The following is a 24,414-nucleotide window of genomic DNA, read 5'->3' on the forward strand; positions in this document are numbered from 1 at the left end:
GAATAGTAACAGTCATATTTGAATAGGTGACCGCGTGCTACCGTTGGCATGAGTTGAATGTGTGTGACAGCTAATTTTAGAGTGCCAGTACTGGATTACTGCGCTATGGGAATCAGGAAAATTGTAGCTTAGATTGTTGTTCAAGTGTGAAGGATCCAGAACTATTTCTTTCGATTCGATATTTCTTCTTTCAAATTCATCCTTGCATATATCAAGGATGAATTTGAAAAAAGGAAAATTGTAGCTTAGATTGTTGTTCAAGTGTGAAGGATCCAGAACTATTTCTTTCGATTCGATAATTCTTCTTTCAAATTCATCCTTGCATATATATATAAATTAGTAGTGCGTTCCCAATCAACTTGGTGTGGCCGTTCTTCACGGTTAGAGTTTACCGAGAAGAGGACATGACTGGAAAGGGCGCTTGCTCATGTTCTACTGTAGGAGATGTCACGTCTATGTTACTCAAGACTAAGTGAAACAGATTTATCTGTCTGGCCAAAATAAGGTTGACCACAGTCACACAAAACTTTATAAACACCAGGAAAATGCAGTCGGTTGACTCAGAAAAGAATGAAGTTTTGGCAGAGTAGTATAGTCTGTCTTTATGTTGAATTTCTTCAAAATCCTAGATAGTTTTGGGGTAAGAGAGCTGATAAATGGTAACTGTATATATGAGTGATAGGGTTGGAATCATCCTCTTGTCGAGGATGTTGGCGTGGTCTCAAACGTTGTCCCAAACTATGTTAATTATGCTACATTGATGACGTCTTCCTTATCTGGGCACATAGTTTAGAGGAACTGCAAAACTTCTTAAACCACTTAAATAATCAACATCAGAACATTAAATTCACATCAGAACTAGAGATTAACAGCTTTCTACCCTTCTTGGATCTAAAGATCAGCAGATTACCTGACTATCTTAAATTTTCAATTTTTTGAAAAACCACCCACACTGATAGATATTTACATGGCTCTTCTCATCACTTCCCTCCTCAGAAACTGGGCATCATCTCCACCCTTGCGCATCGAGCAAGATGTCTCACTTCCACAGAAGAAGACCTTCAAACAGAGCTTAACTTCCTGAAAAACACCTTAAATAATCGATATTCGTCTCGTAACATCACTAAACGTTTGAGACCACGCCAACATCCTCGACAAGAAGATGATTCCAACCCTATCACTCATACACAGTTACCATTTATCAGCTCTCTTACCCTAAAACTATCTAGGATTTTGAAGAAATTCAACATAAAGACCGAATCTACTGCTTCGCCAAAACTTCGTTCTTTTCTGAGTCGACCAAAACACAACCAACTGCATTTTCCTGGTGTTTATAAAGTTTTGTGCGACTGTGGTCAACCTTATTTTGGCCAGACAGATAAATCTGTTTCACTTCGTCTTGAGGAACATAGACGTGACATTTCCTACAGTAGAACACGAGCAAGCACCCTTTCCAGTCATGTCCTCTTCTCGATAAACACTAACCGTGAAGAACGGCCACACCAAGTTGATTGGGAACGCACTACTAATTTATATATATGCAAGGATGAATTTGAAAGAAGAATTATCGAATAAAAAGAAATAGTTCTGGACCCTTCACAGTTGAACAACAATCTAAGCTACAATTTTCCTGATTCCCATAGCGCAGTAATCCAGTACTGGCGCTCTAAAATTAGCTGTCGCGCACATTCAACTCATGCCAACGGTAGCACATGATCACCTATTCAAATATGACTGTTACTATTCTACTTCTTTTTATTAAGCTGGGAAGTCCATGTTTTTTACTTTGTAATTTTTATAAGTCTTATGTTTTTTCTTTCTCACCTGAAGAAGTCGGAGCACCGATGAAACTAGTCGTGATTTATTAAAGGTTTTGTTATACTTTCTTGGGTTCTAGTCAATTAAATTAATTATATATATATATTATTAATACAAAACCAGGGTTTCCAAATTTATTTTTCCCGTGTCAAAACACCCTCCCCCATGCTCCCTTCCTCCCTCCCTCGTTATAAACAACCTTCAGCAGGATGGAATTGGAAGACATCCTAGTATCAAAACAAGATGTACAAAATTTTTCGACCTCTTTTATTCTGCTATAATTGCCTTCTATACTCCCCCATAATGCCCTAAAATATATATACCCTTTTTTGAGTAATTATAGCCAATGTATTTAAAATAAGGGAGACTCCTAAACAAAAACAGGCTATAATAGCCATAATTATAATAATAGTGTTTAAGAGGAGTAGCATGGGAATTTTCCCAGAAAATATACCTAATTTATAAGAGATCATAATATAAAATTTCATTAAATTAATCCAGCTAGTGCAGCAATGATATCAATTCAAATAATTTTGCTAATAAATATAATCTGAATGACTAAGAAAAATAATTAAAGTAACTCAGTTAATTCTGTTTTATTCTGGATGGTATAAAGCTGTCCATGTAGTTCAATTTTAATTTCAAATTGATCTTGATGAGCAGCATCAAGGTCAATATGTATGCCTGCCAATTCTTTGACTAAAAAAAAAAAAAAGTAGGATGTATAAATTTCTATAAGGAGTCCAAATATCAATCCAAATATCAATCCAGTCAAACATAGAATAACTGGTGTGAATAGATAGACAGAATTAAAGATGCACTGAGAAGTGTACCTTTAAAAATGTCATTAAACTGCTAAACACAATATTCAATATTTTTCATTATACACTGCTTGAAAAGAAGTCAGACATCCCATAGGTAAGGTGGATTGTGCCATCTAACAATTCATGTGTTTGCAGCCGGTATAAATTGGAGGAATATGATGCTCCCTAGTCAGAGCAACTGTGTTCAGAGAACTGATGGAGTTTGAAAGAGGCATTCTAACAGAATGCCTGCAACATTCTATCTGTTGGCAAATCATTGACAAATTGGGCCATCCCAATCAATGATACCATACTGAGATGGAAGCACAGGGAGTCAACTGCAAGTGACACCTGCAGTGGACGATCCACTACACTCGTTGAAAGTGACTGTAGAATGCTATGAAGGATACTATGCAAAAACTGCCATTCATTGGCAGTTACACTGAATGCAGTGTTTCAGACATCGACTGGAACACAAACCTGCAGGAAAGCATTCAGAACAGAGGCTCATAACATGGGTTTCCATACGATTGCAATATGCAAACACACCACATTATCTGAACTAACATGTAGCATAGTCTTCAGTGGTGTGGAAGAGCATATACAGTGGGATGTGGAAGCTTGGAAGGCAGTGTTATAGAGTGGCAAATCACACTACACTATCTACTGAGCAGATGGATGGGTGCAGCAAATGTCCACTAAACATCTCTTATCAGAGTGCATAATCCCAACTAAGAAATTCAGAGGTGGCAGCATGATGGTGCGGTCCTGTTTTTCCTGGTTTGGCCTTGGACCTCTGTTTGTGGTACCACAAACATCGAACTCCAAGAAGTATCTGAGCATTCTGGACAATGCAATGCTTCCTATTTCATGGCATTCCTAAGGATCTAATCATTGTCTCTTATTGCAAGACAATGCACCGTGTGTAAGGCTGTCTCCACACTTGAATTTTCACAGAGTCCTGATGTCAACTCTACTGAACATCTGTAGGAAGAACTGGCGCATCAGGTGAAGTCAAGGGATATCGGCCCTACAACAGTCTAGAACCTCCTTACATGCCTAGAGGAAGAATGGTCCAAAATTCTCATTGATTGTTTATGGAAAGTATGCCCAGTAGGATTGCTACAGTCACAGTAAAAGGAGGTCCTACATCTTATTAAGGTGGGTGCCATGGCCGATTGTTCTTCATGCTATGGTGTTTGTTGACTTCTTTCAAAGCAATGTATGTAATCTATTTGAAAAAGTACAAATTAGAACATAAAAGTACAAAATACAAAGAAAAAAGTTAACAATTGCTAACAAACCTGACGTGTTGCATAGCACATAATACAGAAAAGTTTTTAAATTCTGAACAAAATTTCTGATAGCATGTGCTGCAAAAAATTTTGAACTGGAATTATCAAAGAACCAAATATGAATATATGGCATAACTAGGACATAATGAAATGTGACGTATAAAAAGGAACATACTTGGAGCTGAGTCATGCACATTATATATGGAAAGGCAATCTTGTACATCTTTACACACACATCCATATACATCCTCATTTAAACTCTTCCCAATATCCTCTGCAATTAAGTTATCAAGTTATGCCATAACATCTCCAAAAATTTACAGCATAACATTTGTTATTTTCCTTTTCCAAGATACTGCCTTTCATTCACAACTTACTGATATTCATAGGCAGACAATCTTATTTGCGAATTATCTTAACTCCATCCATCCAGATTTGATTGCAACATAAGTTTTGAAACAAGTTAAAGGCATTGCAAAATCTAAATATATTGTATATGTGCATCCTGTAACAGCCTAATACAGTTGCTACCTTGTTGTAATACACGAGTAGACTGCCTTAACATTACCCCCCTTTAACAAACTTACACTTATCCAAAGATTCCCACTGTTATCAATCCAATTCAGGAATAATCTGGAAAATATTATGGAAAGTTTATGAAAGTATTATGTCCAGATTTTTTAGTGTTTGTTGCACCAAGAACTGTGGGCTGCTACCCAGTGGCCCTTCTAAGCCAATTAATGTGAAGTCATTAGCTTCTATAATATATAGAAGTAGCCTAGTCATGAAGAAACTTCAATCACAAAACTTTGTTTACTTACATATAACCTTTTCACTACTTGTATATGTGGTCTTCTGCAGATGTGGGGTCTGCTGAAGTGGTCTCAATCACTGCATTCCATTAGATGCTTGCCTATGGTATTGCTTTTGACATGGCCTTTATCGGGGGGGGGGTCTTCAGTAGACGTTTTTACCTGGGAGGTGAGTGGGTCTGCTTTGTGATAGGATTAGCCTGTCACTGAGTAGACCTACTTAAAGTATCTTTGAGTGATCAAAAGTTAGCAAGTTAAAATGATCTTGCTGGTCACTCACTCAGATTAGAATGATCTGCTTTTTGAAGATGACCTTTACTAATACAAAGGCCAAAACTGGTCTAAGTGGTTGTCCTTCCCATAATGCATAGAATCGCATGCACTCAAAGAGATATGTGCTTTGCATTATGGGATACTAAGGCAATTTGTGTGAAGTCATTATCTTCTACATACAAATAGCATAGTTGTGCTTCATGCACAAACTTTGCTTACACTTGGATAAATGATCCAGCATGTGTAAGTGTGGTATATAACAAGATATGTAAGAGTTGCTAATACAAGCAAATAAGAAGAGTGGGAAAGTTATGATAGAAGCAAACTGAGATGAAGAGATATAAAAAAGTGTATAACAGTGTGTGCATATGTACATATTTGCAAATGAGGAAATATTCAGGTTATGCAGGAAAAATGGTGTAGAATTTGTGGATGGGTTGAGCAAGTTGAATGCCTTATGCATAGCAGATGGATTACATTTAAATGGATTTGGAGTTAGGTGTTTATGGAAAGTATTATTAACATCAGAGTCAAGAATCATTATGAGATGCACACACTGTTATACACTGTAAAGTGTATATCATGCTTTTAACACATTTCAATGTGTCGAAATTCACCACACTGTCAGACACTGCATTCTACTCACCAACCACTCCAAGCAAAGAAAAAACATTCTTTACACTCTTGCTCACACCCTCCTTATATAGTTTCTAGGGATGATCCTCTTGTTCTACCCTACTTTCCTATTCTGTGAAAAATTTCATCCACATTAACCCCAGATGTTGCAAGACATCTCAGTTGTATCCTACCTCCTATTCATGAGGCTCTGTAATTTGCATTCCCTCAATCTGTCTTCATAACAAGCATTCCAAACACCAGTCTTCTCTAGAGATTCTTTCTAATGATTCAATCATCAGAGGACCAATTCTGTGCACAATAGTTATGAAGCCTGATCATGAGCTTATACAATGGAACTATAATCTCTATTTCTGTAGATTAAGTTCCTCCATATCATTACCATAATCTGATTGTGATGACTTCACAACTTGTGCATGTGATTACTTCACAACCTTGTTAATCACCACCATTCCCACCTCCTCAAACTCCTTCAAAGTTTTCCAACCAAGTATATAATTTGCATCCAGTGTTTCCTACCAAATTTCAGAACCTTACACTTTACAACATTGACACATGTTCTTATAATCTGTTCAAGTCCTCCTGGTAAAGCTACATCAGCTTGATTCCTCATCCTCCATAGCTTTGCATCATCTGCAAACAGCTGTGTATCTCCAGTAAAACTCCATCCCAATATTATTAATATAAAAATTAAAACAACAATGGCCCCAAAACAGATTCTTGCAGCATGCTACTAGTAACTTTCTTCATCTGAGATACTGCACCTCCATACGCAACTTGCTAATACCTATCTGACAGCCAGTCAACTATCCAGTTCGCTAATCTAGTATCCAATCCCATCTGCTTTTCTTTTCTTTGTTACTAACTTGTGGTGTGGCAATCTATCAAAAGTCTAGCCAGCCTGGTTGGGCTGAGTGGTTGGCATATCTGCTTTCCAGCCAAAAGGCTGTGGGTTTGAATCCTGCTGTGGTCACGATGTTTGCGATTATATGTGAAGATACTAGTGGTAGTGGTCAGCAGTAGATGGCCACTAGTATCTTAACAGATAATCGCAAACATCGTGACCACAGCAGGATTCAAACCCACAGCCTTTTGGCTGGAAAGCGGATACACTAACCACTCAATCCACCAACTACAACTACTTTCATCATCTACACCAAAGTTGTAGAGTAGATGCCCTCTCTCGATGCCTGGAGGTGTCATGTAATAATAATAATAATAAAAATCTAAATATACCACTGTAATGCATCTCCCATGTCCAGTACATTTGTCACCTCATTATAATAATACATAATGTGATTTGGTAAACATGACCTCCCTTTAACAAACCCATGCTTATGTTCACAGAGAATACTGCTGTTATCAACCCAATTCTGTATCCTAACTCTCACCAACCCCTTAACTACAGTTATACAGATTGAGCCTACAATTTTTAACCTCAGACTTATCACCACCTTTGTGCCGTGGAACAATTTCACCTTCCTTCTGCTCCTTTGAATTGTGTTGTTGCAAGACTTGTTAAACAGGCAGGCTAAGGCTGACACTAACTCCCTGGAACATTCCTTTAAGACAGTGATATGTTATTAACTCCAATTGCTTTATTGACATAGAGGTTAACTCCTCATAAACCTCTTACTTGCTCACTAGTAAAATTTCTCTCATTTTCTCTATGCTTGAGCGTCTGATTTCACACTGAGGATGAAACACCCGGATGAATTTTTCATTAAATTCTATGTTCTCTGCAATAGTTACCAATCTACCATTTCATCCATTAACATCTTGACATAACCATTCTTTTTACTTGCCACAAATCAAAAGACTCCTTGCAGTTTTTCTTGGCCTGATTTGCTAATTTCTGCTGTACTGCACTTTTGCTGTCCTCCTTACCAACTGAGTTATTCATTTTGTGCTGCCTCCAACAGTGCCATTGTAAAGTTTTCATGCTAAATCCCTTAATTCATCCATTTTAAAACCCACCTTATTCAGCCTTTTGATCTTCAGAATATATTTGCACATTGATGTTAAATACAGCAATCCCTCGATTAATGCACCACTTGTTGCGTTCCCTAAAAGATACGCATTAATCAAAAACTCAATAATCGAATATAATAACTTATGGGAAAAAGTATAATTCATTCCTCAAATTTCTTTTTTGACTCTTAATTTTTATAAAAGAATTAGGGCATATCTCAAGGCCTAGTTAAAAGAAAACCATGAAGCTGAAAGACAACAAAACATATTCAGAATATAAATTTATTATTCTACTTCTTAACAAAGAATTGAGCTAAAGTAGATTGGCAGGTATTCCGTTTCTTTTTTTCATACAACTGATGGTATGGCCCTATTGCCTCTTCTACCACATCTTTAAATTTTACTGCTTCTCTCTTCATCAGGGTCAGCCTCTAAGCATTGCTGCTTAAAAATTTTGATTGTAGGAAAAATATTTTCAAATTGTTCCTGTGAAATCTCTTTGGTTGTCAGTGATTAAATTTTCTTCATATTCTTCAGGATCTTCCTGCTGTGAATCTAAATTTAGTAGGTCAGAATCACTCAATTTCTTAGAATGAGATTTAATCAACTTAGATTCATTTGAAAAGCCTCTAAAATCATTTGCACAATGCAGAAGAACGTGCTTCCAAACGGCTCGCATTTTGCTAGCAGTAATTTAATTCGACTTTGTGACTTTATAACCAGGCTCAGATTTCTCCGATTTGTCCAGAAGTCTTGGAAGGCATTTGCTTCCAAAAAAGCCAGTTTCATCGACATCAAATTTTTGTTAGTCACAATAGCTCACTTCTTCCACAATTTTCTTAGAAATTTCTGGATAATTTGCAGCCACCTCCTTATCTGCACTTGCAGCTTCGCCTGTGATTAGAACATTATGCAGGCTATTTCCCTTATTGAAACTCTCAAACCACCCAGAATTAATGAATTTCGGAGAATTCATGAACTCTCACACCACCCAGAATTCTCATGGAATTCTTCTTTTACGTCATTGATACACTTTTCTTTGAAGGTTGCAAAGAGACAATGCTTTTGGTTTAATGAGTCAGTGCTTAGCAGGATCCGTTTTGGGTTACAATCTTCAATCCATGTAGAAAGAAATCTCTCTAATTCAATCATTATAATACTTTGATTTTGAGTGCATGCTTGATGAACTTGAAGCACCCTTTCCTTTCTCTTTGTATTAAGCAGTTTTGCTTAAAATTGCTCTTATAGTTCATCATCATCAAATTCCTGCCATGTACCCTCAAGGGGTGTACAGGATATGACAGTACTACATGAAAAAATTACATCATTACTAACTTCCTATCTACAATTTTCCTCCAAATCAGTCTGTTACTTGTCAAGACTCCAACATTATCAGATCTTATATTTCTATCGTCTAAGGCACTTTGTACCGTATCAATCCACCTATATCTTGGTCTTCCTCTGGGTCGTTTTCCTGCCAACCTGGCAGAGAACACTTGTTTTGCTAATCTTTCCTCTCCCATTCTATTTAAGTGACCATATTATCTGAGATTAGCTCTGCTAACGCATTCCTGGATGCTGACAATGTCAAGTTCTTTCCTAATATCCTCATTTTTAATATGATATTGCCATTGATGCCATCTGTTCACGCCTCTAATTTTTCTCAGGACTCTCATATCTGCGGTCTCTAGTCTTTGGTCAAGTGTTTTACTTCTGACCCAGCTCTCAGATCCATAAGTTAAAATTGGTTTGAACACAGTCTTGTATACAGCTAATTTAGTGTTCCGACTAATTTCTTTCTTATTCCATATGAATTTATTCAATTGACTTCCCACGATCTTCAGTAAAAATTGTGCCTAAGTAGCTGAAATGTTTTACTTGTTCCACAGGTTCTCCATTCACAACACAGTTGACATTTTCAATGATTCTGCCTATTTTCATTGTCTTTGTCTTTTTATTGCTGACCTTCATACCATATCTATTACAACAGCTATTCAATTTAGTCAGAGAATCTTGCAGACTTGTAGCGGATTTATTTAGAAGTATAACATCATCCGCATAAAGCAAAGAGCTGACATTAACATCTCCAATTTTGATATCAGGTTTAATACCACATTCCTTCATAATGTGATCCATATAGATAATGAATAACAGAGGGGATAATGTACATCCTTGTCTCACACCAGATTTAACATTAAACCATCTTCCTGTACTTCCTTCAATTCTAACTGCTGACTCACAACTCAAATAAAGACTAAGTATTGCTTGATATAATGCCCCATTGACACCATATAACTGCAGCGTATTGAATAGCTTCTCTCTTGGCACCTTGTCATATGCCTTTTCCAAATCGACAAAACTTAAATACAGATCTGTTATATTCCCATGCTTTCTCGACTATTTGTCGTAAAGTGAAGATCTGATCCTGACAGCCTCTATTTGGCCTGAATCCAGCTTGTTCTTCACCAAGCTTTTCTTCCACAATTCTTCTCAACCGTTTCTCAAGTATACTTGCATAGATCTTGCCAGGAACACTCAGTAGGGAAATACCTCTGTAATTCTCATATTCAGTTTTATTTCCCTTTTTATATATGGGTACTATGAGAGCTCTACTCCAATCATCGGGAATTCGTCCCTCTGTCCAGGCTTTCTGAACTATGCAGTGCAGCCACTGTAAGACTCTTATACCACCATACTTCAGCATTTCTGGTCGAATATCATCTACTTCTGCTGCCTTTCCACATTTCAAGCCTTTGATGGCTTTTTCTACTTCAAGTATGGATATATATTCCTGACTGCATGCCTGTTGAGTGTTTTTTACCATTGTACTGTCATCACTGCTTGTTTCATTTAGCAGTTTTTCAAAGTAATTACTCCATACTTCAAGGATATCTTTTTCTCCTGTTTTCATTTCACCTTTATCATCTCTAATTCCTTTTACAGCACTGTTTCCTCCATTCCTAAGCTTCTTCAACAACCTCCAGAATATTTTGCCACCTTCTTGATATTTATTTTCTATATTATTGCCAAAGTCCTCCCATGACTTTTGTTTAGCTAGTTTTACACACTGTTTAACTTTCTTACATTTGTCTCTGTATTCTGTAAGAGTAAAAGCTGACTTATTTGCCAGGAACTTTTGATATGCTTTCTTCTTTTCCTTCACTGCCTCTTTAACTTCCTGTGTCCACCAGGGAGTTCTGATTTTTTTTATCCTTGCACACAACCTCACCACATGCCTCTCTGGCAGAATCAATCAATGTTTCCTTCAGAGTTTGCCACTGAATCTCCAAGGTTTGATTCCTGTTCTCAAACTCTTTCATTTTCTTTTCAATAATATTTCTGTATTTTAGTCTACAGTTCACATCTGAGAGCTGCTCAACTTTTATTCGCTTTAAAACTTTCTTACAGGTTATTCTTTTCAATATTCCTTTCAATAGCTGAGAAGAGAGGGTCGAGAGTTAGAAAGTTAGAAAGATTTAATGATAGAGTGAATGTGTCGCGAGGTTCAGAAGGTGAATTGGATTGGATGAAGCAAGAAATGAAATGGATGCGGAATGAAATTAAGAGAATGCAGGTCAAAACTATTAAAATAAATCATGATGGCATGAAAGAGTTAACAAAAGATGAGCGAGTGGCGTTGTATGGCGACTCCATTATTAAAGGTGTGCTAGAGGATAAAATGCACAAGGTATGTTTTCCAGGCGGTAAAATGAGTAGAGTGATTGAGGCATTGAACATGAGGCGGGAACGAGCAAAAGAGTTAATTGTATTAATTGGAACAAATGATTTGAGAGAGAACAAAGAGCATGTCAAAATGAATGTCAGGAGACTGCTTGGAAAGATAAAGGAGAATAGTGTGACAGGAAGGGTGGTCAGTGTGTTGCCTAGGTATGATTGTGGTGAAATGAGGCGGAGAGCAAGGATTATGAATGATATTCTGGCTGAAATGTGTGAGGAGATGGGAGTACAGTTTGTTAATGTGTGGAATGAGTTTGAGGGACGAAGTGAGCTGTATGGGAGCAATGGACTGCATTTGAGTGGTTATGGTGTGAGTCGCTTGGAGAGACTGCTGCTGGAAGGTAGAGAAGTGAATAGAGAGAATGAATCAGATCAAGAGGGGAGTGATGTGGAAGAGCAGGAGAGTAAGACAGGAGAGATTGAAGGAGTGGAAATGAATGTGGAAGTGAGTGGTATGAGTATAGATAATGAGAGAATGGGTGTGCAAGAGGAGCAGGGAAAAGGGGAGGCTCAGGGTGGACAGGGATATACAGCGTGAGAAAGGTGGATGCTCCAAGAGGAGGTGAGAGAATGTGTAGGCAGGAAAGTAATGGGATGATCAGGGATCAAAAGGAAATAGATGGAATTGCAAAGGGTTCTAAAATGAAGAAGCAGAAAGGGAAATGGCCCCAGTCCAGCATGGAGAGATCACATCGAGTGAGTGGTATCAGTGGAACTAGCTGTAGATCCAGAAATGAGTTGTTGTGTTTGTATACCAATGCTAGAAGTATAAGAAACAAGGCGGATGAAATGGTTGCACTAATTGCGTCTGTGCACCCAGAGATTGTCGGAATAAGTGAGACATGGTTAGATGAGGATGACATCCTGACAGGAATAGAGATGGAAAGGTATGATGTGTTTCGTGAGGATAGAAGGGGTAAAAAGGGAGGGGGAGTGCTATTGATGATAGAGAAAGAGTTATGTCCATACAAGGTAGAGATGCAAGGGGGAAATGGGGCCAGTGGTTTTGAGGCAGTATGGTGTGAGATAGAGGTGAATAGAATCAAATACTTGGTGGGATGTTGTTATAGACCTGGTAATGTGGATGGTGGTGATAGTGAAATGTATAGTCAAATAAGCCAAGCAAATAAGAAAAGGGTGATCATTATGGGTGATTTTAATTATGGCAATATAGATTGGAATGAAGAGATAGCAACTGGAAGTAAAGAAAATGAGTTTCTTGAGTTTTTGAGGGATAACTACCTCAGACAGTATGTAACAGAGGGCACAAGAGGATTAAGGGTCTTGGATTTGGTCATCTCATCGGAGGATGTAATTATCAATGAGGTATCAAATCATCCACCAATTGGTGAAAGTGACCATGAGGTGATTACTTGGGTGGTTGCCAGCAGTGCAAGGACCCCTGTGAAAAAAGGGTATATGTGGAACTACAAGGGGGGTGATTATGAAGAGCTCAGGAGACAGCTTGCAGGTGTAGCATGGAATGAGGAGTTAGCTGGAAAAGAGATCAATGCAGCTTGGGGGATTTTCAAAAAATATTTAGTGGATGCAATGTCTAAATGTATACCACGGGTGAGAAGGTTAAATAAGTTAGGTGTGAGATGGATGAATAAAGAGATTAAGCATGCAATACAGAGAAAAAGGGCATTGTGGAGGCAGCATAAGAGAAGTGGAAGTAACCAATTTCATGAGTTCTACAAAGACCAGGCAAGGAGAGTGACTTGGTTGGTGAGAGTAGCTAAAGAGAGGTATGAACAGCAGTTAGCTAATGAAGCTAAAAAGAATCCTAGGGAGTTCTTTCGATATGTAGCCAGCAAAAGAAAGAATGATTATGGAAGGATGACATTGATTGGAGGAAATGGTATAAAGACAGCTGTTGCAGAATGTGTGGTGGAGATACTTAATGAGCAGTTCCTAAAGATCTTTCAATCTTGTGAATGTGACTTCATGGAGAGATTAAGAGCAGTTGATGATGGGGAGGAGAGACTGACTGTAAGTGAGCAAGAGGTGTTTGGGGAGTTGAGTAAACTAGATGTAAATAAGGCTGTGGGACTTGATAATATATCACCGCGTATTCTGAAGGAATGTGCCAGAGAGTTGACACCTGCCTTGACATATTTTTTTAATACGAGTCTTGCACTTGGTCAAGTCCCTAAAGAGTGGAAGGAGGGCAAGATTGTGCCACTTCATAAAGGAGGTGATCGAACTCAAGCATCAAACTATAGGCCTATCTGTGTGTCGGGTGTTGTGGTTAAGTTGTTGGAGAAGCTTGTGAGAGCTAGAATCCAGAGTTGGGTTGACAACAATGGTATAATCTTTGATGGACAGCATGGATTTGCTAAAGGGAGGTCGTGTTTTAGTAATCTACTTACTTATTACAATAAAGTGACTGCTTCCTTGGACAGAGGAGAAGGATACACAGTAATATACTTGGATTTCGCAAAAGCTTTTGATAGAGTGCCTCATGATAAGTTGACAGTCAAACTAGAGCAGATGGGGTTGGATATTAGATTAGTGCATTGGATTGGAGACTGGCTATCTGATAGGTATCAACAAGTTGTGTATGGGGGTGCAATATCCAGGAAAAGGAAAGTCACTAGTGGAGTGCCTCAGGGATCTGTTTTAGGGCCATTACTATTTAACTTATATATTAATGATATTGGCGAAGATTTGGATGGAGATATTCAGTTGTTTGCAGATGATGCAAAGTTGGGAAGAACCATAAAGAGTAGTGAAGATGTTGTGGCCTTGCAAGAAGACTTGAATAAATTGAGTGATTGGGCAAGCAAATGGGGGTGTGAGTTCAATGTTGCAAAATGTAAGGTTTTAAAATTTGGAAAACAAAGATGGGATGCAGAATTTATGCTTGGTAAGAATATATTGTTGGAAGTAGAGGAAATAAGAGATCTGGGAGTGATAGTGGATAAGGATCTAAAATTTAGGGGTCACATCGCCAAAATTGTGAAGACAACACAAAGACTTCTGGGAATGATGAGGAGGACACTGACGTGTAGAAGTAGGGAGATTCTTGTTCCATTGTATAAGGCTTTGATTAGGCCACACATGGACTATTGTGCCCAGATTTGGTCACCTGGTTTTCAGAAGGATGAGGAGATGTTGGAAAGGGTCCAAAGGCGACTGACTAAGGTAGTTTCAGACCTCTGGAATGTCGAGTATGAGGAAAGATTGAAAAGATGTAATTTGCAGAGACTAGTGGAGAGAAGGAAGAGGGGAGATATGATAGAGACCTACAAGTTGGTAAGGGGTTGCTATAGGATCAATGGTGGAGAAGTTCTACAGCGAATAGTGGGAGATCAGGGGAGAACCAGAGGTCATCCCTGGAAACTGTATAAAGAGGGTGTGAGTAGGGGAGTGAGAGGCAGGTTTTTTTCGTGCAGAGTTGTGAATGATTGGAATGCCTTGCCTGAGAGTGTGGTGTCTGCAAGGAGTTTGAATGTGTTTAAGACCCGGTATGATGAGATGTGTGTGAGATAAAAGGACCTCCTAGATGAGTCTTTGACTCCATGAGGTCTTGTTTAATAATAATAATAATATGAAATTCAATTTTATCCTGCTCAAGACTAAATAGTGATCACTTCCAATTTCAAATCCTCTGTACACTCTGGTGTCCTGCACCAGGGAGAAAACATCACTATCAACAATAACATAGTCAATGAGACTTTTCTTATTCCTAGCCTCTTCTCTCCATGTGAATTTGTGCACATTTTTATGTTGGAACATGGTGTTAGTAATAACCAGTCCATGTCCTGAGCAGAAATCCAACAGATATTTGCCATTATTATTAGCTTTGCTCTTTTCTCCAAATTTACCCAAAATATTTTTGTATGTCTCACAATCATTTCCTACTATACTATTTAGATCCCCAACAAGGACCAACTTTTCCTTTTTCATTGTGTCAGTTGCTTTTTCTAAAGCCTCAAAAAATTCCTCCACTTCTACCTTAGTAGAACTTTCTGTGGGACCATAGGCACAAATAAGTCTCATTGTCCAGTTCCCCATTCTCATATTTGCCCACATTACTCTACTTGAGACTGACTGCCATTCAAGAAGATTAGCCTCGTATTTTGTGTTGAATACTATGGCTACTCCTTCTTTTCCTTGATTGTCATTGCCTGAATATAACATTTTGTATTTATTGCTCAGAAAGATCTCACCAGTTTTGGTCTTTTGTTTCAGTCACCCCTATTATGTCAATCTGGTACTTATCTAATTCCTCAGCTGGCTCCATTTCTTTGCCATTCAGGCTTCTTACGTTGATAGTACTGATCTTTAACTCTGGTGATGTTGAATTGGGGTTTGTTTTCATATTTGTTCCAGTAGCTGACTTTTCGCTGTTCGCCCTGGTTCCCTGGCGAAAACAACGGGGGCCTTGTTTAACCAGGCGACGCCCCAGCCGGCATGAAATTTTGTCATGTTGTACCATCATTTTTTATTTTGGTTTAACCAGTAAGAATACAATTTGGTCGGCTAAATCCCAAATTGCCAGCCCATCCTCGTTCATTCAGTATCAATGTAGATACCCAACAGGGTGCACCACGAGAAGGTGAGGATTGGACATTAGGTCAGAAGCCCTGGTCGGTTCTCCGCATTCCTTTAAAGGCTATATGGAGGTCTCCTCTCAGTTATACAGCTTTGACCCTTAAGCACCCCGCTCTTATAGTTGATTCACCCATTTCTGTTCTTGTCCTATCTTTGTTCTGGACTTGCGTTGATCATTTTTCAAGATGAACAAGACGATCATCTTCTTCACTTCCACTTTTTCCCTCACTAATTCTTTTACTCATGAAAGGTTGGGAAAATACTTTAAAATAAAAAAGTAAGGAAAACAATTGCAAAGAAGGCACGAGATATGATCAACAAAATGCTATGTAATTAGCAGACATCATAAATATTTGCATAAATTTGGAACACAGTGTAAATGAAAATAGGGTAGTATGCCATTAAAAAATAACTTTGTAAAATCTTTTAAATAGGTAACTAAATTCATCCTAGTGAGCGATTTTTTTAAAATCGTTAGCCATAAAAAATGTATAGATAGAAAAGTTTTAAAATCTGTAACATTTAATTTTAAGATGTATATATGTGCACTAATCGAATTTGGATATAGAGAAAAAAAAAAGACTCGCTAATCCCAGGCACATTAATGTATCTTAGTTCCCACGCAGCATTTATCTACCTCATGCTTAACTCCTAATTCTAAGCTCTAAGCCATCTTCTACACTTCTCATAATCACCAGTCTGGTAGTTCCACACATATCCTTTTCCATTAGAAATCTCATGTAGCCATCCATAACCCAGGCAATCACTTCATGGTCACTCTCACCAACTGGGGAGAAGTGCAACACTCCCTATATAATTACATCCTCTGATGAAATGATCAGATCTAAAACTTTCAATCCTCATATGCCCTCCTTTATATAATGCTCAAAATATATGTCTCTCTGAAGAACAAGAAATTCATTTCCCTTATTCCCTAATGTCAGATATCAATATTACTATAATTAAAGTCACCCATAATGATCACCCTTCCCTTGTTTACTAACACAAGTTGCTTATATATTGCTTCATCACTGTTCTCCACATTCCTTGGCCTATAGCAATATCCAAATAAATATCTCTTCCTGTCAACCTCCACTTCACAGTATACAGCCAAAACTATTGCTACTATTTCCATCTGTGAACATGAATCTCATTTTCATCACCAGCACTCCCCTCTGTTCTGGTCTTTTCTGTCCTTATAAAAAAAAATCGTGCCCTCCCATTTTCCCATCGTCATCCAACCATCAAATTCCTGCTATGTACCCTCAAGGGGTGTACAGGATATGATAGTACTACATGAAAAAAATTACATCATTAATTTCCTATCTACAATTTTCCTCCAAATAAGTCTGTTACTTGTCAAGACTCCAACATTATCAGATCTTATATTTCTATCGTCTAAGGCACTTTGTACCATATCAATCCACCTATATCTTGGTCTTCCTCTGGGTCGTTTTCCAGCCAACCTGGCAGAGAACACTTGTTTTGCTAATCTTGTCTCGCCCATTTTGTTTAAGTGACCATAAAACCTGAGATTAGCTCTGCTAATGCATTCCTGGATGCCGACAATGTCAAGTTCTTTCCTAATATCTTCCTTTTTAATATGATATTGCTATTGATGCCATCTGTTCATGCCCCTAATCTTTCTCAGGACTCTCATATCTGCAGTCTCTAGTCTTTTGTCAAGTGCTTACTTTTACTTTTGACCCAGCTCTCAGATCCATAAGTTAAAGTTAGTTTGAACACTGTCTTGTATACAGCTAATTTAGTGTTCTGACTAATTTCTCTCTTATTCCATAAGAATTTATTCAATTGATTTCCTACCATACCAGCTTTGTTGATTCTGTTGTCTATTTCCATATTTAATTTACCATCTTCAGTCAAAATCATGCCTAAGTAGCTGAAATGTTTTACTTGTTCCACAGGTTCCTCGTTTGCAACAATTCTACCTATTTTCATTGCCTTTGCCTTTTTAATACTGACCTTCATACCATATCTATTACAACAGTTATTCAATTTAGTCAGGGAATCTTGCAAACTTGTAGCAGATTTATTCAGAAGTATAACATCGTCTGCATAAATCAAAGAGCCGAGATTAACATCTCCAACTCTGATATCATGTTTAATACCACTTTTCTTCATAATGTGATCCATATAGATAATTAATAACAGAGGGGATAATGTATATCCTTGTCTCACACCAGATTTAACATTAAACCATCTTCCTGTACTTCCTTCAATTCTGAATGCTGACTTACAACTCAAATAAAGACTAAGTATTGCTTGATATAATGTCCCATTGACACCATATAACTGTAGCGTATTGAATAGCTTCTCTCTTGGCACCTTGTCATATGCCTTTTCAAGATCAACAAAACTTAAATACAGATCTTTGTTATATTCCCATGCTTTCTCAACTATTTGTCGTAAAGTAAAGATCTGATCCTGACACCCTCTATTTGGCCTGATTCCAGCTTGTTCTTCACCAAGCTTTTCTTCCACAATTCTTCTCAACCGTTTCTCAAGTATACTTGCATAGATCTTGCCAGGAACATTCGGTAGGGATATACCTCTGTAATTCTCACATTCAGTTTTATTTCCCTTTTTATATATGGGTACTATTAGAGCTCTGCTCCAATCATCAGGAATTCGTCCCTCTGCCCAGGCTTTCTGAACTATGCAGTGCAGCCACTGTAAGATTTTAAAACCACCATACTTCAGCATTTCTGGTCAAATATCATCCATTCCACAATTCAAGCCTTTGATGACTTTTTATATTATAAGTATGGATATGTATCCCTGTTGAGTTTTTTTTTTTTTTTAATCACTGTTCTTTGGCAAAAACAATGCGGGCCTTGTTTAACTGGGCGATGCTCCAGCCGGCATGAAATTTTGTCATGTTGTACCATCATTTTCTATATTGTCTTAAGCCAATAACAATACAATTTGGTCAGCTAAATCCCAAATTGCCAGCCCATCCTCATTCATTCAGTATCCAGGTAGATACCCAAGCATTCCTTTAAAGGCTATGTGGAGGTCTCCTCTCAGTTATACAGCTTTGACCCTTAAGCACCCTGTCATCCAACCATGTTTCACTTATTCCAACAATTTTTGGGTGAATAAACTCAAACTTTTCGTAGTCAATATTTTTCCATTTTTCTCTATATTCCTTGATATTTACATTTATGTTATTAATACTTAACTCTTCTAATGTCTTAATTTTTAATATGTTTTAACTGTATGCATTCTTTCATTGTTTTTAATTATCAGATTTCTGCAGACTATATTTTGCTTTGATCTTTCTTTTTAAAAACAGCCCATGTTTCTGAACAGTAGAATAGAGGAAGTGGCCAATACTTTTAAAATTAATTTGGATTTCTTGTCGTGTTTTATAATTCATTGTCCTTTCAATTATTCCACAGATTTCATGAAATTTAGTTATGGAAACTAACTTAAGGGTTTATAATTTCATAGATTCAAATGAGGCTCTTGTAATACATATTAGAAATTCATGCAACCTAAATAATTAAATTGTATTGCCTGTTCTATTATTTTAACTTCTCCATTTTTAACCTAATGTGATCTCTAACTTTAAATGCCACAACTTTATTAACATCTGATCTCCATGGAGTCACTGTGGGAGCTAAACACTATCACACACAAAGCTCATCCAAATGCACCTTAAACTGATTCAATGCATCGACAATCACAACACACTCAGGCAATGACTTTCACTTACCAACCACTCTCTGTGCAAAGAACCTTATCACTCCTCTGTTCACACCCTCTTTATATGGTTTCAAGAGAGATGGCCTCTCATTCTAACCTTCACTCCCATTCTATGAAAATGTTTCTTTCATGTTAACCTGAAAACAACTTTAACTAACCTATATGTATCAATCATATCCCATCCCTTCCTCCTCCTATTCACATTCTTTCAATCTCTCTTCATACTCCACATTCCATAAACCACTTACCACTTTTGTGAATCTTGTCTGGATCCTTCCTGACATATTGTCATCATCATGAAAACCAAGTGACCAAATCTGTGCACAATAATCCATATGAGGCCTGATCAAGGCCTATGCTTGGAATCAACCTCTTTATTTCTGCAAATCAAAGTCCTTCACATCATTTCCATCATCTGATGCAAGGTTTGACTAACTTGCGCAGCGTGGTCTATAAATTTGCCACCACTCCCAGATCTGTCATCTCTTCCACTTCCTTCAAAGTTTCACCATGAAGTGTATACGTATATAATATCATTGATAACCAAATTTCAAAACCTTACACTTTGCAACAATGAACTGACAGTTCCACTTACTTGCCCATTCAAACAATCTATTCAAGTCCTCTTGTAAGGGCATAAGATCTGCTTGGCTCCACATTATTCTGTCCAATTTTGTATCATTTGCAAACAGCTTCATTTCACCAGTTAAACCCATCCCAGTATCATTAACAATTGAACAACAATATGACTTATGAAGCACACCACTAATAATTTTCCTCTTTCAAGATACTGCATTTCATATACAACTTTCTGATAATTATCTGAGAGCTGGTCACTGATCCAACTCACTAGTCTGTTTTCCAATCCATCAACTTCATTTCATTTAACAGCTTATAACGTGGCAGTCTATCAAAAGACTTTGCAAAATCTAAGTATACCACTGTATATGTATCTCCCTTATCTAATACATTTGTCACCTTGTTATAAGAGGGTTGTCTGAAAAGTTCTCAGCCTCGCCCACAGATGGCAACACTATCAGCAAGATTTTTTTTCCAAGTTGGGACATCTGTCATAAAGCATCCATCTGAAATTAAAAGTCATCCTATCAAATAGTTTGTTTTATACAGCTGTCTGAAGCAAAAGTGTTGTCTGTATCCCTTGAAATAAATAAAATTGAGTATCGTGCGGTTATAAAATTCTTTGTAAAAGAAGGTTTAACGCCAAAAGAAATTCATTCGAAGTTCATAAAAGTTTATGGGTACTCTTCCCCTTCGTTTTACAATTAAGAAATGGGCTGCCGAGTTTAAACATGGCCGTACCAGCCTTAAAGATGATTCATGTGAAGGACGTCCAAAAAGTGTAACAACACCAGAAATCATTGATCAAGTGCACGATGTGGTATTGGATAACCAGCAAGTCAAAGTGCATGAATTGCTGAGACTATAGGCATTTCAAAATAATGTGTAGGATATATTTTGCATGAAGAATTGCAAAGGAAAAAGCTTTGCACAAGATGGGTGCTGCGTTTGCTCACAGCAGATCAAAGACGTACTCGCATGAAAATCTCTGAATAGTGCTTGGAGTATTTTGTGTCTTTGTTAAAACACAAAAACTGTGTTCCATAGCAAGAAAGGTTCATGGCATTGGTGTTTTGGGATGCTAAAGGCATTTTGTTTATTAATTATCTTGAAAACAGTAAAATAACCGGGGAATATTATTTTGATCTTTTAACTAGACTAGACGAAAAAATTCTTGAGAAAAAACCAAGTTTGCAGAAGAAAAAAAAATCATCTTTCATCAGAACAATGTACCTGCCCATAAAGGTTTTGGCAATGGGAAAATTAAGGGATCTGCACTATGAATTGTTGGAACATCCACCCTATTCCCCAGATTTAGCTCCCTCTGACTTTTATCTCTTCCCAAAACTAAAAAAAAACTGTTCTTCGCTGGTCAGCATTTTTATTTGAATCAAGAGGTGATTGCAGCTGTAAACAGGTATTTTGCATATCTTCCTAAGAATCACTACAGGGATGGGATAATGGCACTGCAGCATCGCTGGAATAAATGTATTAGTCTTAAGGGAGATTATGTTGAAAAATAAAAATTATTTTGTAATTATAATTCAGCCAACCAAGCCAGCCTTGGTTGGCCAAGTGGTTAGCGTATCCACTCTTCAGCCAAAAGGCTGCGGGTTCGAATCCCACCGTGGATTGCTGCAATTGTCTGTGAAAGTACTAGTGGTGGTAGTCAGCAGTAGATGGTGTTGGTGTTAGCTGATGAAGGTTGGAGTAGTGAGACGAAGAGTTGTAGAGTAGATGCCCTCCCTCGATGAGTCTTTGGACTCCCTGGAGGTGTGATGTAATAATAATAATAATAATAATAAATTCATTTTTTCATTGAACTTTTCAGACCACCCTCGTAAGTACAAAAGTTGGTAAAACATTATCACCCTTTAACAAACCCAGTGACAACTAAACCAAATTCGTCCTGTTATGAACCCATTTCTGTATCCTGGTTCTCACTAATCTCTTCAATACTTTAATCACAACTCCAGATTGGCCTATAATTTGTAGACACTGCCTGATAATCTTAATGCAATGAAATAATTTTACCTTCTTTCTACTCTCTTGGAACTTGTGCTGTTGTAGTATTGACATGTATGCTTATTAAGCATACATGTCAATACTACTGCCAATTCTCTGGAACATTCCTTTAAGACATGTGGTGATATATCATCAAATCCTATCACCTTATTGACATCAAGCTTATTTATTTCCTCATATATTTCCTCACTTACAATTAAGCCAAATTCTTGTGTTTTCTACACTTGAGTTTCTCATGATTTCACCATGATGAGGATGAAACATCCCAAACTATTCACTGAATACTTCAACTGTGTTTTCTGCAGCAGTTACCATTCTACCATTTTCATCCATTAACATCAATCTTACCATAATCATTCTTCCTTCTACTTGTCATATATCTGAAAAACTGTAGGATTTTTCTTGGCCTGATTTGCTAATTCTGCTCATACTGTAGTTTTTGCAGTTCTTACCAACTAAGTTACCTTCCTGGTCTGCTCTTCATACTCCTCATGCAATTGACTGCTACCATTACTCTTATTCATTTTGTGCTGCCTCTTTTTTCCAAATTTCATGTTTAATCCTTTTATTCATCTTCACACCTACTTTATTCAGCCTTTTAATCTTTGGAATGTATATGCACATTGACGTTAAATATGTTTTGATCAGTTCTAACACATTTATCTCTCTCTCTAGTTTAACACCTCATCCCATGCTATTCTAAGCTTTTCATAATCACCAGTCTTGTAATTTCACATATATCCTTTCCACACAGATGTCTTCATATAGCTAGCTACAACAAAGGCTTTTTACATCATGCTTACTGTCATGAAATGGAGAGAAGTATGAATCCCCACTTATAATCACATCCTCTGATGAAATAATCAGATCTAAAATTCTCAATCCATACTGCCTAAGATAGTAGTCTTCAGCAATATCAAACTCAATGTCTCTTCCTGTCAACCTCCACCTCTCACTATACTGACTCCTGACTCAAAACCATTGCCACTATTTACATACAGCATCCCTACTTTGTATGAACATAATTTGCTTGCTATCATCAACAGTAACCCCTCCCTTCTTGTCCTTTCTATCCTCCTGAAAAACAACATACCCTTCCATTTCTATTCCCATGAGGATATAATCCTTATCCAACAAGATTTCACTTATTCTAACAATTTTTGGGAAAATAAACTCATTCAACAAAACCATTTCATCTCCCTTACTTCTGATGCTCCTGGCATTTGTAAATAAACAGAGAAATTCACTTTTATATCTATAACCAGTCCACTAGTAGATTGCGATTTCCCTCACACCTAACCATTCCCAATGCCTTTATCATCACCTCCCTATCTATATCTGCAGACTCAACTACACACCTTGTACATCTCAGGACATTCAATTCCCATACTAACCATCCTCACAAATTCACTACTTTCCAACATCCACTCTCATACTGTTTCACCCTCTCCACTCTCCCCCCCCCCATCCATTTCCACCTGTCTGTCTTGCATTCTCATTCTATCATTATCACTCATAGTACTACTATTCTCATTTACAATCACTTCAGTCTAGTTCCTCTCTCCTGATTTTTTTTTGCTTCACCTTTTTACTTCCTCTGCTCTCTTGCCCATCACCACTTGTTCCTCCTTGCAGCAATATTCTTTCTGACTTATACCAAATCCATTTAAATTCCACCCACACATCACTTTTGTACATTTCCATCTTCCCTCAAATGCATCCCACACATTTACAAACTGCTCTCCTTTCTCCTTACACAGCTCTGTGAACAAAACATCCATGATTCTTGCTCTCCATCTCAACTCATTATCATACCTAGATAACATGCTGATTACTTTTCCAACCACTGTTATCTTTCTCTCTCCTTAACAACCTGATATCAATCCTCATATTCTCTTTATGTCCAACCATGTCATTTGTTCCAACAACTACCACCAATTCACTTGCTCGTCTGCTTCTCTTGTCTAACACATCAATTATCCTGCTAATTCTACCTCCTAGAAAACACATCTTATGGAAGCTATCATTTATTATATCTTTAATAATGGACTCTGCTATTCTTGAGTCATTTGTCACCACTTTTTCTCCGTTTCCTTCATCCTAGCCTTTACCACTTGTCCACCAAACTTCTCATTCCACTCATTTTTCAAGTCTTGCATCCTGGCAGAGACATCA

At 37.5% G+C, this 24,414-nt stretch overlaps 1 protein-coding gene across 1 annotated transcript in view; it reads right to left on the reverse strand.

The window, feature by feature from the left end:
- LOC150095883 (glutamine--fructose-6-phosphate aminotransferase [isomerizing] 2-like) overlaps positions 1-24,414 on the reverse strand; it is a 240,259-nt gene that overhangs the window by 181,059 nt on the left and 34,786 nt on the right. The window lies entirely within an intron of this gene.

This window comes from Typopeltis vanoorti, chromosome 19 (genome assembly GCF_054136105.1).
Source record: "Typopeltis vanoorti isolate ZY-2024b chromosome 19, IOZ_Tvanoo_1.0, whole genome shotgun sequence".
Lineage (NCBI taxonomy): Eukaryota > Metazoa > Arthropoda > Arachnida > Uropygi > Thelyphonidae > Typopeltis > Typopeltis vanoorti.